At 37.7% G+C, this 19,027-nt stretch overlaps 1 non-coding gene across 1 annotated transcript; it reads left to right on the top strand.

Annotated features, from left to right (window-relative positions):
* Positions 1-4,009: 4,009 nt before the first annotated feature.
* On the top strand, positions 4,010-4,118 carry LOC132275688 (small nucleolar RNA R71). Its single transcript, XR_009470705.1, has one exon. It is a non-coding gene; the product is annotated as a small nucleolar RNA R71 (small nucleolar RNA).
* Positions 4,119-19,027: the final 14,909 nt, after the last annotated feature.

Below are 19,027 nucleotides of genomic sequence, written 5' to 3'. Positions count from 1 at the left end.
ATTTGAATATAAGTCAGTGCCAGATATAAGAATTTAAGTGCATAATAGAACATGTATGTCAAATAAGATAGACAAAATATGGATGACATGAATCTATGATAATAATGAAATGTGAGTCATGCTAAGCAATGTAGGTATGAAATGCATCCAATGTGGAATATCACAGGCATTGTGCATATAAAGATAGCATAAAGACGACATAAGATGAATGGAGTGTGTATGTGTGATCTTTGAAAGTTCGATTGATCGAACTTTAAGTTCGATCGATCACAGAAATTTTCGATCGATCGAAGTGCAAAATGTTCAAAAGTTGGATCGATCGAAGTGAATTGGATCAATCCAACACTTGGATCGATCGAAGCATGAAAGTGCACAAGATTGGATCGATCGAAGGTAGTGAAATGAAGTTCACTACTTCGATCGATCGAAGAACAAGTTCGATCGATCGAACTGTGTGAATGCCGAATCTGAAAAGTCACAGATCTGTGAGATCTAGAGCACGAGGCCCACACAAACGTGTTTGTGGGCCCATCTACACACCAAACATCCAATCCTCAACACCCAAACACTCCCCAAATTCCACAAATCACATCACAATCCCCAATTTGGTTCGGCCGAATGGATATGTATATGTATATCATGTAACAGGAAATTCAAGCTTCAATAATGGACGATTTACACATTTATAACATGATTCGACATAAAAAATCAATAACATGCATTAATTTAAGCTTGGAATCAAGAAAATTGCATTCGGTTTACCTCTAAACCGAGAGAGATGAAATGAGAGAAAGGTGTGAAGTTGCGGGGAAAATGAGACTTGAGTTGGCCAGAATTTGCTCACCGGAGATGGGGAAGATGATTAGGAATTGGGTTTTTGCCGGATTAGGATGAGATTGAGAGAAGAGGGAGACTAGGGTTTGGTTTCCTTCTGAAGTTGGATCGATCCAAAGTGATCGATCCAACTCAGTTATATTTTAAAAACACGATATGCAGAGTTCGATCGATCGAACTTAGGTCTCCACTCTTAATGGCATTTTGTTGAAATTTTGAATTTTTTTTTTTTTTTTGAAAAAAAATCAAAGGAAATTAAATTAATGAGATGCAAATTTCGATCGATCAAAGAAAGATTTCGATCGATCGAAGAGGATAAAGAATGTACAAGTTTAAGGGTTCAAGAGTTGACACGTGTTGGAACCTTGGATCGATCGAACTTGGAATTCGATCGATCGAACATGAAAAATTTTGAAAAGTCTCGAGAGCATGCATTTTGGAATTTGGATGCAGGTCCAAAATTTTTCTAAGTGTTGGGACTCATGATCGATCGAACCACATGTTGGATCGATCGAAAGGTAGTTCGATCGATCGAAATGGTTTACGATCGATCGAACTTTTGAAAATTTGGAGATCCCGAGAGCATGCATTTTGGAATTTGGATGCAGGTCCAAAAATTTTCTAAGTGTTGGGTGCAAAATGAGATCTGGATCGATCGAGTCCATAGTTGGATCGATCGAACCAAAGTTCGATCGATCGAACCAAAACTTGGATCGATCGAAATTATGCCTAAATGTTCAAAATGACTTGAATGCTCATGCAATCCCTTACTCAGTTCCTTCCAATGTATGTGAACCATAAAAATAGTATCTAGACTTCGCAAGAATCAAAATGCAAGATAGAAATGAGGGAGGAATAGGGTTTTGACATCCTACGAATTTCGGTGCTAGTCTTTAACTTCTCTAGCAAGACCTAGGGTTCTTTTAACCCAGATCAAAGATCTTGCAATGCATCCCCTTCTTTTTGGGATGAGAGATGTTTCGAGTCACTCCCAACAAATGGTTCTTAGAAGAACTTGTTGGGGTAAACTCAAAAGACGTCTTGAGTTCCTTGTCAAAACTTTCCTTGGGTTCCACGCCCTTTCACAACAAGAGTTCGAAATCACTTTTCTTGCATGCAATGCTGAAGATGAAGATGAAGGCTTTGAAACATTGTTCATACACAAAAGCTCATTCCTTTCACAAGCAAGATCATGATATTCCTCTGCCACATTAACCTCTTCCTCATATTTGTCAAATGGATTGGGTGTGGGGTTAAAGATGTTCAACTTCACTCTCATGTGCCCAAAAGAAATCTTCATTATCCCCGTCCTACAATTTATGTTGGCATTTGAGGTTGCCAAGAAAGGACGGCCAAGGATAACCAGAATTTGGTTCTTTGGATTGGGCACCGGTTCCATGTCAATGACGACAAAGTCAACTGGGAAGAAGAACTTATCAATCTTAATCAACACATCCTCAATTATCCCCCTAGGCTTCTTAATGGATCGGTCGGCAAGTTGTAAAACCACCGACGTCGGTTTCAATTCACTTAGGCCTAATTTGACATAAACCGAATAGGGAAGAAGGTTAACACTAGCCCCTAAGTCAAGAAGTGCCCGGTTGATGACATGTTCACCAATGACACAAGATGTTGTAGGTGCACCGGGGTCCTTAAACTTTGGCAAAGTGTTGTGTTGTAGAATGGAACTCACTTGTTCGGTTAAGACCACCTTTTTTATGTTTGGCTCTTGTTCTTCCGCTTTTGGGTGCATAAGTCCTTCAAGAATTTGGCATAAGCCGGAATTTGCTTAATTGCATCCAAAAGTGGAAGATTAACTGTGACTTGCCTAAACATATCCATTATCTCATTGTTCTTGGTCTTTTGCCTTTCTTTTGAAATGGACCCTTTCAAGGCGTCCGGAAATGGAGCTTTTTCAAAAACTATTTCAGCATTTTCTTTCAAAGAATTTTCAGCATTGGACTTGTTCGATTCATTGGATTTCAAATCACTTTTCAAAGAAGAATCATGAATAACATTTTTCAAAGAACTTTTCTCAAACACATTTTTCAACACTGTTTTCAATGAATCTCTTTGGAAATCATCTTTCAACTCATAATTTAAGGGCTTCTCATTCTCAAGATCATGTACATGCAATGAAGGAGGAATAGTGTGTGGAACGGGACGGGTGACAACTTAAGGTTGTACCGGTTCACTCTCTTCATTAGGCATTCTAACTTGATTGTCTACTACCCTACCACTTCTCAAGGTTGTTACCGCATTGACATGCTCAACATTATGCCCTTCCAATGAGGATTTGGTTTCTACAACACATTGTTGTTTGATTGGGGCATTCATGTGCATCTTTCCCTTCTCTCTAGCATTAAGTGTTTCAGCTATTTGCCCTACTTGGGTTTCTAGCTTGGCAATTGATTGAGAATGAGAATGCAACAATTGAGTTTTTGCTTCTAGAGTGCCCAAAGCATTTAAAACCTTTTCCTCAAAAGCGGAACCTCTAGAATTTCCTTGAGAATATGATTGGTTAGGAAAATGAGAATTAGCAAATTGATTTCCTTGTGAGTTATATGGTCTTGAACCTTGGGATCCTTGGTTTTGAAGTGGAGGTGGAATGTATTTCCCTTGAAAACCGCCTTGGGAAGAGTTCAAGCCCTCCCCTTGGTTTTTCCAAGAAAAATTAGGATGATTCCTCCAACCGGGATTGTAATGGTTACCATAAGGATTGTTCCCTTGGTTCACAAATGTTGCATTAACTTGCTCAATGGGTTCATTTTGAATTTGTCCATGAGGACAATTAGAAGTAGAATGAAGAACACTAGAACAAGTCATACATGATTCATTTTGAGCTCTAGGAGAATGGTTAGGAAAGGAAGACACTTGATTCGCTAAGTTTTGATTGATCAATTGATCAAACTTTTGAGATAAAGACTTCATCTCGGCGGTTATATCATTTGAGTGGTCAACTTGATGCAAGCCAACACTCTTCCTACCTTGAGAATTTCTACCATTCCTAGATGACAATGTTCTATGCAAAGAGTTTTCACTCATGCTCTCATAAAGACGCCACACGTCTTCCTCTTGCCGGTCTATATAAGAACCTCCCATTGAAGCATCAACCATGCCTTTATAATTGTCCGATAAGCTTTCAAAGAAGAATTGGACCAATTGCCATTTAGGCATGTCATGGTGAGGACACTTCCTAAGCAATTCATTGAAGCGTTCCCATGCCTCATGGAAAGTTTCTCCCTCCCCATGTGTGAATTCTCTAATGGCGGTTCTCATAGCATTGGTCTTCGAAACCGGATAGTACTTTTTCAAAAATTCTTGTTGCATTTCTGCCCAAGAAGTTATAGAAAAAGGCCTAAGGTTGTTAAACCAATACTTCGCCTTATCTTTAAGGGTGAATGGAAAAAGTTTCAGCCTTAAAACTTCTTCCGGCATGTCCGTGTATCGAACGGTAGAACAAACTTCAAGAAACTCATCCAAATGCTTGTAAGGTTCTTCACTAGGAAGTCCATGAAAGTTAGGTAGCATTTGGACAGTTTGTGCTTTAATCTCATAATGGTGTGCTCTAAATGGTGGCAATTGAATACATGTGGGTGCATTATACTCATTAGGCACATAGTGATCTCTCAATGCGAGTGGTGGATTAGCAACTTGAGGTGCAACATGGACACCTTGGTTATATTGAGCTTGATTAATGATGGGGGTTTGTGGTGTATACATTGGCCTTGGAATTCCCATTGGAATTTGGCCTTGTTGTTGAGGAGGTTGATGAATGTATGGCCTAGGCATGCCTAATGGAACTTGCATATTATCATTTTGCACATTAGGGTGAAGGATGCCTTGTTGGTCTATGTGACCAAGGTCTTCAACATGATCATCATTGAGAGCGTCCATTGGTAGATTGGTTCTATGTGAACTTCCTCTTCCCCTTAGATTCCTAATAGTGGATTCTAAATGCAAATCAAGAGGGACAAGAGTAGGTCTCAATGAACGATGACCATGCATGCACAATGCAACATGAATAAGCAACTTTTTCAACAATGCAATTAAACTTCACAACCACAATTTTCAAATGCAATGTATGTCAAATAAATGCCTCCACGTGGGCCCCTGATTTAACTAAGGAGATTTAGTAAGAAGGTCTCACAATAGTCCTTTAGCACTTCAACTCCAAATTTAAAAGCTTAGCTTAGCAAAAAAAATTTTTAGCAACTCTTCATTTTCAGCATTTTTTTTTTTCCTTTTTGCTTGCTTTGCTCCTTAGCTTTGAAGTTCTTTGCTAGCTCCTTGCTCAATGCACCTTGTTAATGAAGAACAAACTTAATAAGTAATCAAAAACAGAAAATAAAAAGAAAGTAAAGACACGATCAAAAGAGTACTAATCCTAATTGAATTTCACAATTCGACGTTGCCAATTTAAAATCCCCGGCAACGGCGCCAAAAACTGACCGGGTCCTCTTTTACAAGGGTCGCGATACCAAGTCAAGGTTGAAGAGTTGTGTGTGAATTTAGGAGGTGGCCAAGTTTTACATTTATAGAAAGCCACTACTACCTTTCTCTATATAAAATATAGATAGGGCGAGTAGGGATCGTCCCAAGGGATTTGATGGTGTATCGAATTGTGAAACTATGGTAATTAGGGTTAGTAGGTCGAATGATCACACAATTGTTGATTGATTGGTTAATTATACTAAATTGAATTCAACTAAATAAAATAATATGAGGTAAACAAGAGAGAGAGAGGTCTTGGGGTGTAGAGATCACCACCAAGCAATACTTTTCTATACTACTAACAAGTGATCAATTGAGGGTAATGGATGTGTTGCAATATGATAAGGGTGTGTGTGCATTAGGTTGATTCAATTGGCAAGGATGACAAATCAAGCAAGTATTGTCTAAACATCATGTGAAGAGCACAATATATCTAAATAATAGAGCATATATTGTCTAGACAACATGGGGGTAGCACAATAGATTAAAACAAGTCATTAATCCTTCATTAAGCTCACAATCCACATGCAACACAATATTAGAGGAATATGCCATTTGGACTCACAAGCATGGAACATCAAGAGTAGATTGTCCTCCCATCTAACATTATACTACCACTACACTAAATCTACACTACTAGCATGAAAATAAAGCTATCTAGACTAGGGGAGAGGCACAAACCATCAAGAATAGGCATAAACCATCAAATGAACCAAAATAGCATTCATTAAGCATATCATCTTGATAATCTCTAGATCTATAGCATCAATACACATAGACATGCATCAAAAACACTAAATCTAGAGATAAGCACATGAATATCCTACTCTAGCATACATAGACATATGGGTAAAATAGAATAGTCAATTGGAAGCATTAAACCATACAAACCATGAAATAATCAAGATTTATATATACATGAATATCAAGATGTATCATACAACACTAATCCCTCAATAATACACAAGATTAGAGTATAGAAAGCATGCTTGGGGCTAACTCTAGCCCCAAGAAGATGTCTAGCCACTCATGGTAGTGATGATCCAACCCTCAAGGGCTAACTCCATAGCTGCTCCTTGTTGGTGAAGATCTCCTCCAATGGTTGCTCTAGCTTCTTCCCTTCTTCCTCTCCAAGAATAGCCTCCAAAAAATGATTTTCAATGTGTGACAAGAGACTCTAGACTCCTCTCCAAAAAGTGTATCATATTCCTTATATAGGTAGGTCAGATACACCCTATGATGAGCTGTGGTCGTGCAAGGCATATTCTCCAATGATTGGGTGAAGGACGGAATAAATGAGCTGGACTTTAACTTTTTCTCGCTGGAGGAAGTTCGATCGATCGAACCTTAACTTGGATCGATCGAAGATGGGCTCGATCGATCGAACTGCATCTTGGATCGATCAAAGTGGTTTGACTCCTCCGGATAAGGACAAGGCTGAGATATTTCGAAGATATTTATGGGGAAAAGGACAAAAGTGGTTGGTAGGCGTACAGCTGTGGATAAGATAAATCATTTGAATAGGACAAAATAGGGTTCAATCGATCGAAGGTGATGTTGGATCGATCGAACTTGGAATTTCAACAGAGGCCAAGGTTGGATCTATCGAGAAGTACTGTGATCGATCATAGATGTTCGATCGATCGAGCTCTAAGTTGGATCGATCGAACTTTTCAGTTGCACAACTTTAATTCCTTTTTGCTCCTTTCTTTCTCCACTTTGCTCCCTCCTTTTGGTTTATCTCAGGATTGCTTCAATTAAGCTCTTATTTGGCTGAGTTAGCTCAATTTTGGGATTAGTGCCTGAAAATATAAATAACATGTAATAAGTCTAAAACGGCAAAGTAAGATAGATAAAGGTACTAGAATGCTTAAACTTAACGGGTTTAAATGCGCACTTTTCGGTGCTCATTAGCCATAAAGCAGTTTAATTTTAATGTTGATCAGGCCAGCTCTAACAGAAAATTGTAGCTTAATGAGCTAGAAGAAATCCGGAATAAGGTTTATGAAAATGCAAAAATTTATAAAGCAAAGACTAAAGCATTCCATGATAAGCATATCATGAATAAGTCTTTTGCTTCAAGTCAAAAGGTTTGGCTTTTCAATTCCAGATTGCAACTCTTCCCAGGGAAGCTTCGATCACACTAGGAAGGTCCTTTTCTAATCACTTTGTTATTCTCTTATGGTGTAGTTAAGTTGTAAGCCCCGAAGAATGGGAATCTTTTTAAGGTCAATGGTCAGCGACTTAAGCCTTACATTGATAACCTAGTCCCGGTCGGATATATGGATTCCATTATCTTAACGGATCCAATTTATGAGGACTAAAAGGATTCCCATAACGTCTAGCTATCGACGTTAAATTTAGCACTTCAAGGAAGCAAATTCTTTCCATTCCAAGCTTCCTTATTAACTTGTTACTGTAAACCAAAAATCTTTAAAAATGCCTATGTAGAAACTCCACTTTGCATTCTTCAAGAATAATTTAGATTTCCATTCCAGTGGTCATCGTGGGTTGTAATAATCATAAAAAGGTTTTTGGTAACATTTTTGGGAGTCTTTAAGCAATAATCAATCAAAGGAACTGGGCACATTTGCATCTGGACGCCAATCCCTAAAGCAACTCGCGTAAGGACGGTAACCCCTGGAGCTCCCATGTCCGGACGCCACTTCCGGCGTCCGAACGCCATTTTACATATGTCAAATCCCGAGCCTAATTGTTGCTAAAATCACGCCCCGCTACAGTTCGCGTCCGAACGCGAAGGCGAGAACCTGAGCCCAGCCTTGTGTTTATATATTGCTACCCTCCTTATACAATTGTATCTCCTCCTTTCCATCCTCAAATCATACGTATCCAACCTTCTAACCCTACCTTCCCCACTTTCTCCAATTTAATTTTAACCGTCTCAACTCCATTAATCACCAAATCTTCCTCTCCCATTATCATCAATCCATCAAAGAAGGCAAGATTTCAATCTCCAAATTGAGGTAAGTTCTTTCATCTTCCATCTTTCAATTCTTGAATACTCCATGAAGATTAGAACTTCATTTTGTGGGAAATTGATTCTTTTTAAGTGAGGAATGGTTGAATTTTGATTCTAGGTCCTGATAAGCGCCGAATATTGTATATTCAAGCGCCCTAAATTGCATTAGTAAAGTCCGTTGTATGTTAATTTATGTAGATTATCTTCATTTCTATGTTTTTATGCATTTTCAGGTTCATTGGCCAAAATGGAACAAGAATAAGGCCTTGTGGAATCTTGAGCAACAAAAGGTGCCAATGCTGAATTCTGGCAGCAGTAGAACCTGGACTTTGCTCGCCATTTTGACCTTCCAAACTCGAGAACTGGACTTCCCTCATAACATGAAAGATTTAGATCTCTGAATTAGCTTTCTAAATCTTCAAACGGTTTGTCATTCGGAGCTCGGAGGAGAGAGTTATGGCCTTGTTACCAGAGGTGCGCAGAACTGCCTGGCAGCAATGAAATTCTGCCTTGATCTTCATTTTCGACCAACCATCCTTGAGAATTGGATCTCCACCAAAACATGAAATATTTAGAGCTCTGAATTAGCTTTCTAAATCTTCAAACGGTTCATCATTCGGAGTTCGGAGTACAAAGTTATGGCTGTTTAACCAAAGTAGGTCTGGGCGGAGCAAGTGAAGCATGGAGCTTTTTACACTAAATTCGAGTGCTCGAGGCCTTGCTTAGAGTGCTCGAATTTTGGGCAGAATGCTCTTCGGAAATGGCTCATTTCAGCCCACTTGCACCTTGGTTTCTTCATTTTGTTTTCCTCTTTAATGAAGTGGTTGGAGATGTTGGTTGGTGGCCTTTTGGTGGTAGATAAGAGGGATAAGAGCCACACAATAGAAAAGCTTGAATTTTTGCAAGATAGAGGAGAGAGAAGAGAGCAAGAAGGAGGAGTTCTTGAAGCTTCAAGGAGGGTGCACGAAAATGGAGATGAGGATCAAGCTTCTTCTTCAATCTAGGGCCACCATGGGTAACTAAACCCTCTTCTAGGGAGGTGATGAAGCCCTCTCTAGTAAGCATGTTCTAGCCTTAGTTTATTTTGGGGAAAATGATGTATATATGTGATTATTTCACAATCTAGAGTTACACTTGATGTAATGAACCTAATTTCTTATAAATGATTATGATGAATGTATTATCTTGTCTTAGATCATATTTTCTCATGATTGTATGCCTTGCATTTCTATAGTGACATTGGAAATGAGATTGTGAAATGGGTTTCTTGGCATGTTGTATGAGAATCTTGATATTCCATAGCTTAGGACCCTCCTTTGATGGACTATTCTTGACTCTTGACTTCATGTGCTCCTATCATGTGATTAAAGGCTTGATAATCTCTAACTTAGTAAGCATGTCCAAGGCTACACACTAGTTTAGGTAGTTCAAACATGTGCATCTTTGATAGGTTATACTTGCCAATGATTTCATGAATTTCTTGAAGGAATGTAGCAATTTTGGTTGTAGCATTCCATGGTCACATATTTATGTTGTTTCCCCAATTTAGCTCTAATCTAGCATGTGTTTAGGGATGGAGCGGATTCGTTTCCTTAGGCTTCTCTACTTGTATTATATCTCTTTACTTCCTAGCACATTACTATTTTATGCATTCTAATTTCTAAGTTTAAGTGACAAACAAACAAAACACTCTATAAACCCCTTATCATTCTAAGAACAATTCTAGACACTTAGGTTGCCATAGACTAGCGCAGTCCCAGTGGTTCGACTTACCCGACCAATAGCCCTATTTTACAATGATTCGTGCTATTGCGAAGGTTGATGTTTAGTTGATCAACCGATCAGGTCCATGCTTGTTAGACCCAAATAATCTAATCTTCACAAGTGTTCTTTACTTTTCAGTCTTGCACACCACGTGTTCGATAAAAGTTCTGAACCAACTTTCTTTACTCAAATGGCTTCTTCTTCTGATTCTAAGTGCCTTCGCAAATCTAAAGGTTCTTCTGAGGAAAATACTGATTTGGATTGGTGTAAATGGCCTCTTCAATTTGAAACTAAATTTGATGTTAGGAATGTCTTTCGTAGACGTGCTGACACAGACTAGGCAGTCAAAAATCTCAGAAAACGTGGACTGGCATCCAATTTTCAACCATGTCATAATGTGGTTCATCTTCGCTTAGTTCTTCAGTTTAACCAGAATCATTCATACAGACCTCAAGAACCCAACAAGCTTTTCACTGAAATTGATGGCACCATGTTTTTGGTTACATTAGAGGATATTGTAGTTGCATGTGGATGTCCAATCAACTCCTCAATTGATGTGGACGGTTAGCCTCTCTTTACTCCCCTATAGGATATTCTTGATTTATTAGATGACCTAACCAATGTTTTGAAAGAAGTAGCACATAACAATCTCAAAAGTTTAGATAGCATTTCACCTAAAAGATCTTTTGTTCCACCCCAGATTTGGTTCATTGAGATTTTGCTGGTTACGAATGTTCTTTCAATTAGGAAACCTACAGCAAATAATAGTGTTCTTTTGGATTGTCTCTTTTTAGCAGAGAATGAATTTTGGTTTTTAGTTCTCACTTTGATTATGAATCAAATCTTGAAGGTTTATAACAAATTGATTGTCCGCAAAAAAAAAAAACTCTTTGACTTGGTCATTTCTATTTCCTTATCTAATTACGAAGATGATTAAGAACTAAGGGTTGGTGATTCCATGTAATGAGAAACGAGAAATTGCAAAGAAGGTTTACAATTTTAAAGATTGGAAAAAGCAACTTTCTTGCTCGCACTGGTGCAATCAATGAATGATCATGCTCCTAAAGGAACAGAAACTTCACCCTCTATTTTGTAGGGTGAACTGATTTTATCTTTAGTTTTTTAACTTTATCTAGTTCATGCTATTTATTTCTATTTGGTGTGTTTTGAATAATTTTAGGATTTGGGCCATGTTTGGCATGACAATTATGGGTGTACTTTTTGATGTGCACATATTTTGGTTTTCTTTCCTAGCATGACATATTACTTCATATTTATATCTTCAGATATGTCTCTGCTTTTATGCTTGGTATATAGTTTTTGTGAACAGATTATCAGGTCCATGTTTGGGGGAAGAAATTTCACTTTTTCAGTACGACTGGTTGCACTGAAGTTATTGTCTCGCACTCGGTAGCTTTTGTCCTTTTACATCTCTTGGCATGCATAATTTCTATACATGTTTCTATACATTGAGGACAATGTATCATTCAAGTTTAGGAGTGTTGAGAGTTAGATATTCACAGGCAAATTGCCATTGTTGAACATGGTTGAATTGTTTATTTATAGTTGAATTGGTTTAAAAATAAAAAATAAAAAATTTTGTATGTTTAGGCAAATGATTTTTGGCGTTGTTGGAACTAAGTTTGGGGGAGGGATTTATGTGATTAATACAGCTTGTATGCATGTATAGGATATTAATGAATGATTGAAAGTTGCTAGCATGAGTGTTCAAATGAAAAAAGGTCCAATGCATGATTTAAATGTTTTATTTTGGAGTCTTTCATCTCTAAGTGACTTCACAATGCACATTGAGCACACTGGAAATTGCATTCCCTTCCTTGTGGTTTTACTTAACTGGCTCCCTGAATTAGTAAGTCGAATGAATGAAATAATCCTTGGCATTAAAAAGAAAAAAAATAAAAATAAAACTGCATTTTTTTAATATGTCAACTGATTAAAAAGGTAGACAAGGAAAGAATGTAAGATGTATGATTAGTTTGAGTTGTAGCCTAGCCATTCTGAGTCATTACGCCCTTAGGAGTGTGTTTACACTTAACGCCCTAAAACCATCTGGTTTAGGAGTCGTTGGCTCAACGCTTGTTACATGGGGTGGTTAGAGAGCTTAAGGAACTTAGACATTGCACATGGTCATACATAAAAATGAAAAATAAAAAATAAAACACACAAAAAATGTGTTCAAATAAATGCATGCCTTGGATTATGATTTCAAAAGATAGATTAAGGATGGGAAAACGTTGAATGAGCCATAAAAAGGGTTAAAAGTGCCTTTTAAAAGGAAATGAAATTTTGCTTCACTTCTAAGGAACTTGAGATGAAATTCTATTATAAATGAGATGTTGAAGATCATGTATATGGATTAGTTTGTTGATGCATGAATGCTGGGAATTGAATATTGTTTTGAGATGTCATTGTATGCATACTTGTTATAGTCTTTTTGATAGAGTCTTTCCCCAAAGTCATATGTTTCAATGTACACTAGAATGAGCCTTGCTGCTTAGTGTTTGTGGGTATCATTTCTGGTAAACCCTCGTGAGACTTCACTCGTCCTCTAAGGATACCTAGGGGTTTAAAAGGCTTGTTGCATATGCTAAATGGAATCGTCACTTCTACGAAATAGGAGAAGTTTGTGTTTTAATTTTGTTTTGCTAAGGGACTAGCAAAATGTAAGTTTGGGGGTCTGATAAGCATCAAATATTACATATTTAAGCGCCCTTAATTGCATTAGTTAAGCCTATTATTTGATTTGTTTATATAGATTGAACTACATTTTTAGGTTTTTGTGTTTTTGCAGGTCTTATTGCTAAAAAGGAATAAGAATAAGGTTTTAAAGAACAAGTCATATCTTTCAAGTGATCATCAAAGAGAAATGACATGAAGAAGTGATGGATGCAACCGAAGCTAAAGAAAGAATTCTGTGTCAGAGTTGTATGCCTGGCGTCCAGACGCAAGAACTGGTGTCCAGACGCCACCTTCCAGTAGCTCACATCCGGATGCACGCTTCGGCGTCCGGATGCCAAACCATCAGGGCCTCGCGTCCGGACGTAAGTCTTCACGTCCGGACGTGAGACCGTGGGCCCCCATTTTATTTAAGTCCAATTTTATTCTATCTTAAGTGGGGATTCAAATTTTAAACGAGGATTTTGTATTTTGAACTCACGGAAGGATAAAAAAGGGGGAAAGGCTAAAAAGGAGGAGTCTTAGTACTGTTTTTGAAAAAGATATAGAGAGAGGGAGGATTTTTAGGGTTTTGGGAGGTGAAGCTTGCAACAATGGTGAGAGAGGGGATTCTCTTCTCTTCTTCAATCCTGGAGGTTGCTCCCATATTCATAAGAGGCTAAATCCCTTTTTTAGGGAGTTGATGTAACCTAGGCCACGTAAACATATTTTGATTTGTATTTCAATTTGGGGATTCTTATTGTATATATTCAGTTTCATAAATTAAAAGTATTTACATTGACTTGATGTACTTTACATTGAATTGATGTATATGTTTATCATATGAATATATATTTGTGTTGATTTGTTATCTTGTCTTATAAATCATATCGATACAAATATTACACTTGATTTCCTATAGTGACAATGGGAAATAGTTTATGGAATGGTTATATTGGCATAAAATTGAGCATTTATATAGGTTATACCTAAGGAAGATGGACCACGCTACGCCCTTAGATTAATGTAGTTAGGTAGATGGTCTATACCAATTGAAGATAATCTATGATATTTAATTGATTTTATGTGCTGCAACATACCTTTGAAGAACCTTGATAGGCTATGCCGAGGGAAGATGGTTCATACCACAATCTAGTTTAAGTGGATGAACCATGCTAACCAAAGATGGGTTATACTTAGTCCTGAATGTATGATCTTCTTAAGGATCTTGTGGTAGTTTTATGCTTCTACACATCATTATATATATATAATTGTCAATCCCCAAATTAAGTGCAAGTTTAGCATGTTTATGAGGTTGAGGTGAAGTCAATTCCCTAGCCTTCTCTTTATAAGTTCAATCCATTCTATTCATATTATTTACTATTTTATGAAAGTTAAATTCGTAGGTTAAGTGACAAACCAATCAATTTTTCATCTCTATTATCAAATTGAGGAAGTAGTTTTATAATTCTGTTTGCCATAAACTAGCAATCATTGTGGTTTGACAACCCCCTACTATAGCATTTAACTGCAATGATGAATGTGCTATTATTATAAGTGGTATTTTTAAGTGCTACACATTTATGCACATTATACGCGCAGTGGCATATTAATATAGTACAAACAACAGCAAAATAAAAGCTCACAGCAGATATATATATCAACTACTATATTTTTCTGGTTTGAGGGGCAAAAGAGTCAATTCAAGGCTGGACCTTCTTGAGTATAGTTCCCACAGATTTCTTTCATCATAGTACACTTACTTAAATCACCATTTCTCATTTTTAAGTAAGTTAATATCAACATTCAGTTCAAAGAAAGCTTCACAAGTCTGTTTCTGCAGCAGCACTGTTTTTAGAGTATATCTGGTATTTCACAGCTACAAAATTGTGGATTTTGGTTCTCTCAAGTGTATATTGACTGTATAGATATGATCAATAGAGTAATACAACAAGCACAACTATATATTGCAATTTTAGTACCCAAACCAGCCTTGAAAAAGCTATTTTACGCTGAAACTAAGGTGGTTCACAGTACTAACATAGAACAGGTCATTCCTCAAACCAAACCTTAACTTATAAAGCCTCAAATCAACATACTAGGCATGCTCAAATGATAAACAATCATGATATAGCATGGTAAAAACATATTAAGCTCAGTTTCACAAGCTTAGACCAAAAAAATCAAACAAAACTAGATGTACGAGATATCAAATTCAATACCAGCTCCAAGATGTAGTTTTAAGCATCTTCAATAGATGTATATCATCAAGTTATGTATGGTCAGCCCTTGTTCAAGCTCCAGAAATGACCATAGCCATTTTGAACCACCTTGACCTCCATTTGCACCAACTCAAAATAGCCTCATTGATCTTCACTGCAACTATGATGTCTTTTGGCAATTTTCTCTAAATCATTGAAGCTCAAATACCATGTAATATCATTCAAAATGTTTTCCATTCTCAGCTCTCGAATAGAACTCTCTTTTAACTACTGTAGCCTTACTTTTTCACTCTTAGAGGCACACCTTGCTGAATTCTATAATAGCATATTTATAGGGTCCTCATTTCAGCCCTAATATGGATAAAACCTTCATGAATTAGCGAATGAATTCACTATACATGTTTCTTTCTACAGGACCACTATGCCACTTGGTAGTGATATATTCTAAGCACATTCACAGCACACTTTGTACACAAGCCTTCCATAAATGCCCTTTGTTGAATGTAATAAAGTGATAACTTCCAGTATGAATATAAAGGCTATTTTTACAAGGCACCTTCACTATAGGGTTTTAAATTGTCTCAATATACTGGAGTGACCAAGATACCCTCGAGTCTCTTGACGGAATTAGATAAATGCCCTTTAAGGAATATACTAATAATCATTTGCTGTAGCTTGTATCTCAATATGCAATTCATGAAAATAAGGTCTGTGATGCAATGTACTATTCCCAACAAGTGTAATTAAAGGTTACACACATGTAAAAAGACTAGAATACCCCTGTAACACATTGAACCTTTAGTATCCCTTGGCAACCCTCTGAAATGTTAATGTTGAGAATGTATGGTATACTCTTGATATTGAAAGTGAAAAACCTCATGATCAACACATGGGATCAACACTCCCTTGCTGCAAATTCCAACACTACATAGGCACAATTGGAACAAGAATTCCTAAAAAAATACTATCCGGTGAGTAAGACCAATTAAATAAGGCATTCCATTCTTAGTTTTTCACAAATCGTTGGCAAATAACTCTATAAGACTTGGGAAAGACTTCAAGAGCTTCTTAGGAAGTGTCCGCACCACCAAATTCCAAAATGGCAATTGGTGCAAGCTTTCTATGATGGTTTAACCGGACCAGATAGACTTATAGTTGACTCATCATGTAGAGGAATGCTCATGTCTAAAAATGTGGATGATGCTTGGACCTTACTCAAGAATTTGAGTGAAAACTCTTTGTAACATAATTCTCGTAGGGCTCTACCGTTAAACAATGTAAAGAACACCAATCCATGTCAACCAATGGCAATGAGGGAAGAATCTTCCCAAGTGGATGCCATAGCTCATAAATTCTACCAATTAATGGCACCACATCTCTCTCATTCTCTATCTTAAAATTCAGCAAGTGCGGTGTGTGCATTATGCACTAGCCCATTCCATCTCTTGGAAGATTGCCCCACACCGGAGTAAGTTTCCAGTAACAATCAAGAGTAGGCAAATGCTATATTTTCTAAGCCTGGAAATAATCCTTACTTCAATACCTACAATCTAGGATAGAGAGATCATCCGAATTTTTCAAGCAGGCAACCAGCCCCATAAAATTCGACATTTTAGAATCAAGGGTAGCAAAATCAGCCCTCTTATGAATTTCCAAATCGGTAATTTCAGGCCTCTTCAAGCTACCATCCTCCCTATAATCCAAATGTTTCTACTTCACCTCCTGTGTCTCTAACTGATGAGATTCTTGTTGCAAATAAGCAAATGATGAAATCATTTAACAAGCAAATGTTAGATTCCAACAAGCAACTCTTGGCATCATTGCAGCCCACTTTCCAAATGGTTCATTCACATACTCAGTTAATAGATAAACTTGAGAATCAAGTGGAACAAAAAACTAATTCAATGAACCAACTTCTGCAAAAGGATACAGGCAAACTTCCCGCTCAACCATCTGTGAATCCTAGAGGGATCTATGTGATTAATGAAGTCCCTCATATGAGTGGACCTACTCATAAACATGTCCAAGCAATCACCACACTTTGGAGTGGTCGAATTATGGACAATAAGGTTGATAGAGGAAAAGATGAAAAAGTTCTTCCTCCTAAAAATCCAAATCTCAGCTCCTTTAATCCAAATCTCACTCCTGAAAATCCAAAATCCAGCACTAAAAATTCTAAGCTTTTGACCCCAAATATGTAGACCTCTTATAAGCCTAAGGCTCATTTTCCTCAATGTCTCCAAGATTCAATACATTTTGGGAGCAAAGGCTGTAAAATTCAGGATATGTGGGAGGTCTTTAAGCATGTAAAGATCAACCTACCTCTCTTGGACGCTATTAAGCAAATTCCGCCCTATGCGAAATTTCTCAAGGATTTGTGTACTCAAAAACGCACTTCCAAAAGCCATTTACCAAAGAAGGTAAGACTAACTAAACAAGTGAGTGCGATAATTCAACACAACACTCCTCCAAATTATAAGGATCTGGGTGCCACGACAATCTCGTGTGTCATTGGTGACAATGAGATAGAAAGGGCCCTCCTTGACTTAGGAGCGAGTGTGAACTTGATTCCTTATTCAGTTTACTTACAACTTGGGTTGGGAGACGTTAAACCAACCAATGTGGTCTTACAACTTACAGACAGATCGGTCAAGCACCCACGGGGCATTCTTGATGACGTGATTATCAAAGTGGACAACTTCTACTTCCTAGTAGACTTTGTGGTTCTTGACACAGAACCGGTCCATGATCCAAAGAAACATATTCTCGTGATACTCGGTAGGTCTTTCTTAGCTATGGCTAATGCTTTAATAAATTGCCAAACCAGAGTAATGGATATCGCCTTTGGAAATATACAAGTCAAGCTCCACATCTTCAATGCAACTCAGCATCCTCCCGATGAGGATGATTGTTTTCTCATTGATGTGTTAGATGAAGTGGTTGAATAATCTCTCCCCTTCATTCTAAGCAAGGATCCTCTTAAAACTTGCATGTCTCATTTTGACTTCAAAAAATTTGATATCGACCAATCCATCCAAGAAGTAAATTCATTGCTCAAAGTTAGTGCTATCTTGGACTTTCCCTCTTGGAAGGTGCCAAGAGAACCACTTCCTCAACTCTCCAGCACTTCTCTAGTACCTTTATTGAAATCTCCACCATAACTTGAGTTATAGCTGCTCCCGGTCCACCTCAAGTATGTTTTTTTTGGTGCAAATAAAATTCTTTCAGTCATCATTGCATCGAATCTTTCAAAGGACTAAGAAAATAGCCTTTCAGAGGTGCTACAAGAGCACAAAAAAGCTATTGGTTGGGTAGTGGCTGATTTAAAACGAATTGATCCCTCTATTTGTATGCACCACATTCATATAGAGGACGACGCCAAACCTTCTAGAGAGGTGCAGCATAGGTTGAATCCAAACATGAAGGAGGTAGTCATGAAAGAAGTGATCAAGCTACTAGATGCAAGAATCATCTACCTTATCTCATATAGCAAGTGGGTAAGCCCCACTCAAGTTGTTCCCAAGAAATCTGGCCTCACCATTGTTGAAAATTCAGCGAGAGAGCTCGTGCCACAATGCACCACCACCGGGTGGCGTATGTGCATTGATTACCGGAAACTCAACTCTACCACTAGGAAAGATCATTTTTCACTCTCATTCATTGATCAAATCCAAGAGAGGCTAGCTGACCAAAGCTTAGTACTATTTTCTTAATGGTTATTCTGGCTATAAGCAAGTGGCAATTGATCCTCAAGATCAAGAGAAGACCACATTCACATGTCCCTTTGGAACTTTTGCCTCTAGACGCATGCCCTTCGGGTTATGCAATGCACTGGCAACTTTCCAAAGATGTATGATGTCCATATTTTATGATATGGTCGAAAAGTTTTTGAAAGTGTTCATGGATGATTTTTTCGTCTTTGGATCTTCCTTTTACTAATGTCTCCATAATCTATCCTTTATGCTTCAAAGATGCAAAGAGACAAATCTGATTCTAAGTTTGGAAAAGAGTCATTTCATGGTCCAAGAAGGCATTATCTTAGGGCACGTTATTTCTA

The sequence above is a fragment of the Cornus florida genome, unplaced genomic scaffold (genome assembly GCF_030987335.1).
Source record: "Cornus florida cultivar Cherokee Brave unplaced genomic scaffold, ASM3098733v1 CherokeeBrave_3.0.0_Hap2_Chr09, whole genome shotgun sequence".
Taxonomy (NCBI): Eukaryota; Viridiplantae; Streptophyta; class Magnoliopsida; order Cornales; family Cornaceae; genus Cornus; species Cornus florida.
Note: the sequence above shows the minus strand (reverse complement) of the source record. Positions and strands in the feature narration are given on the sequence as shown.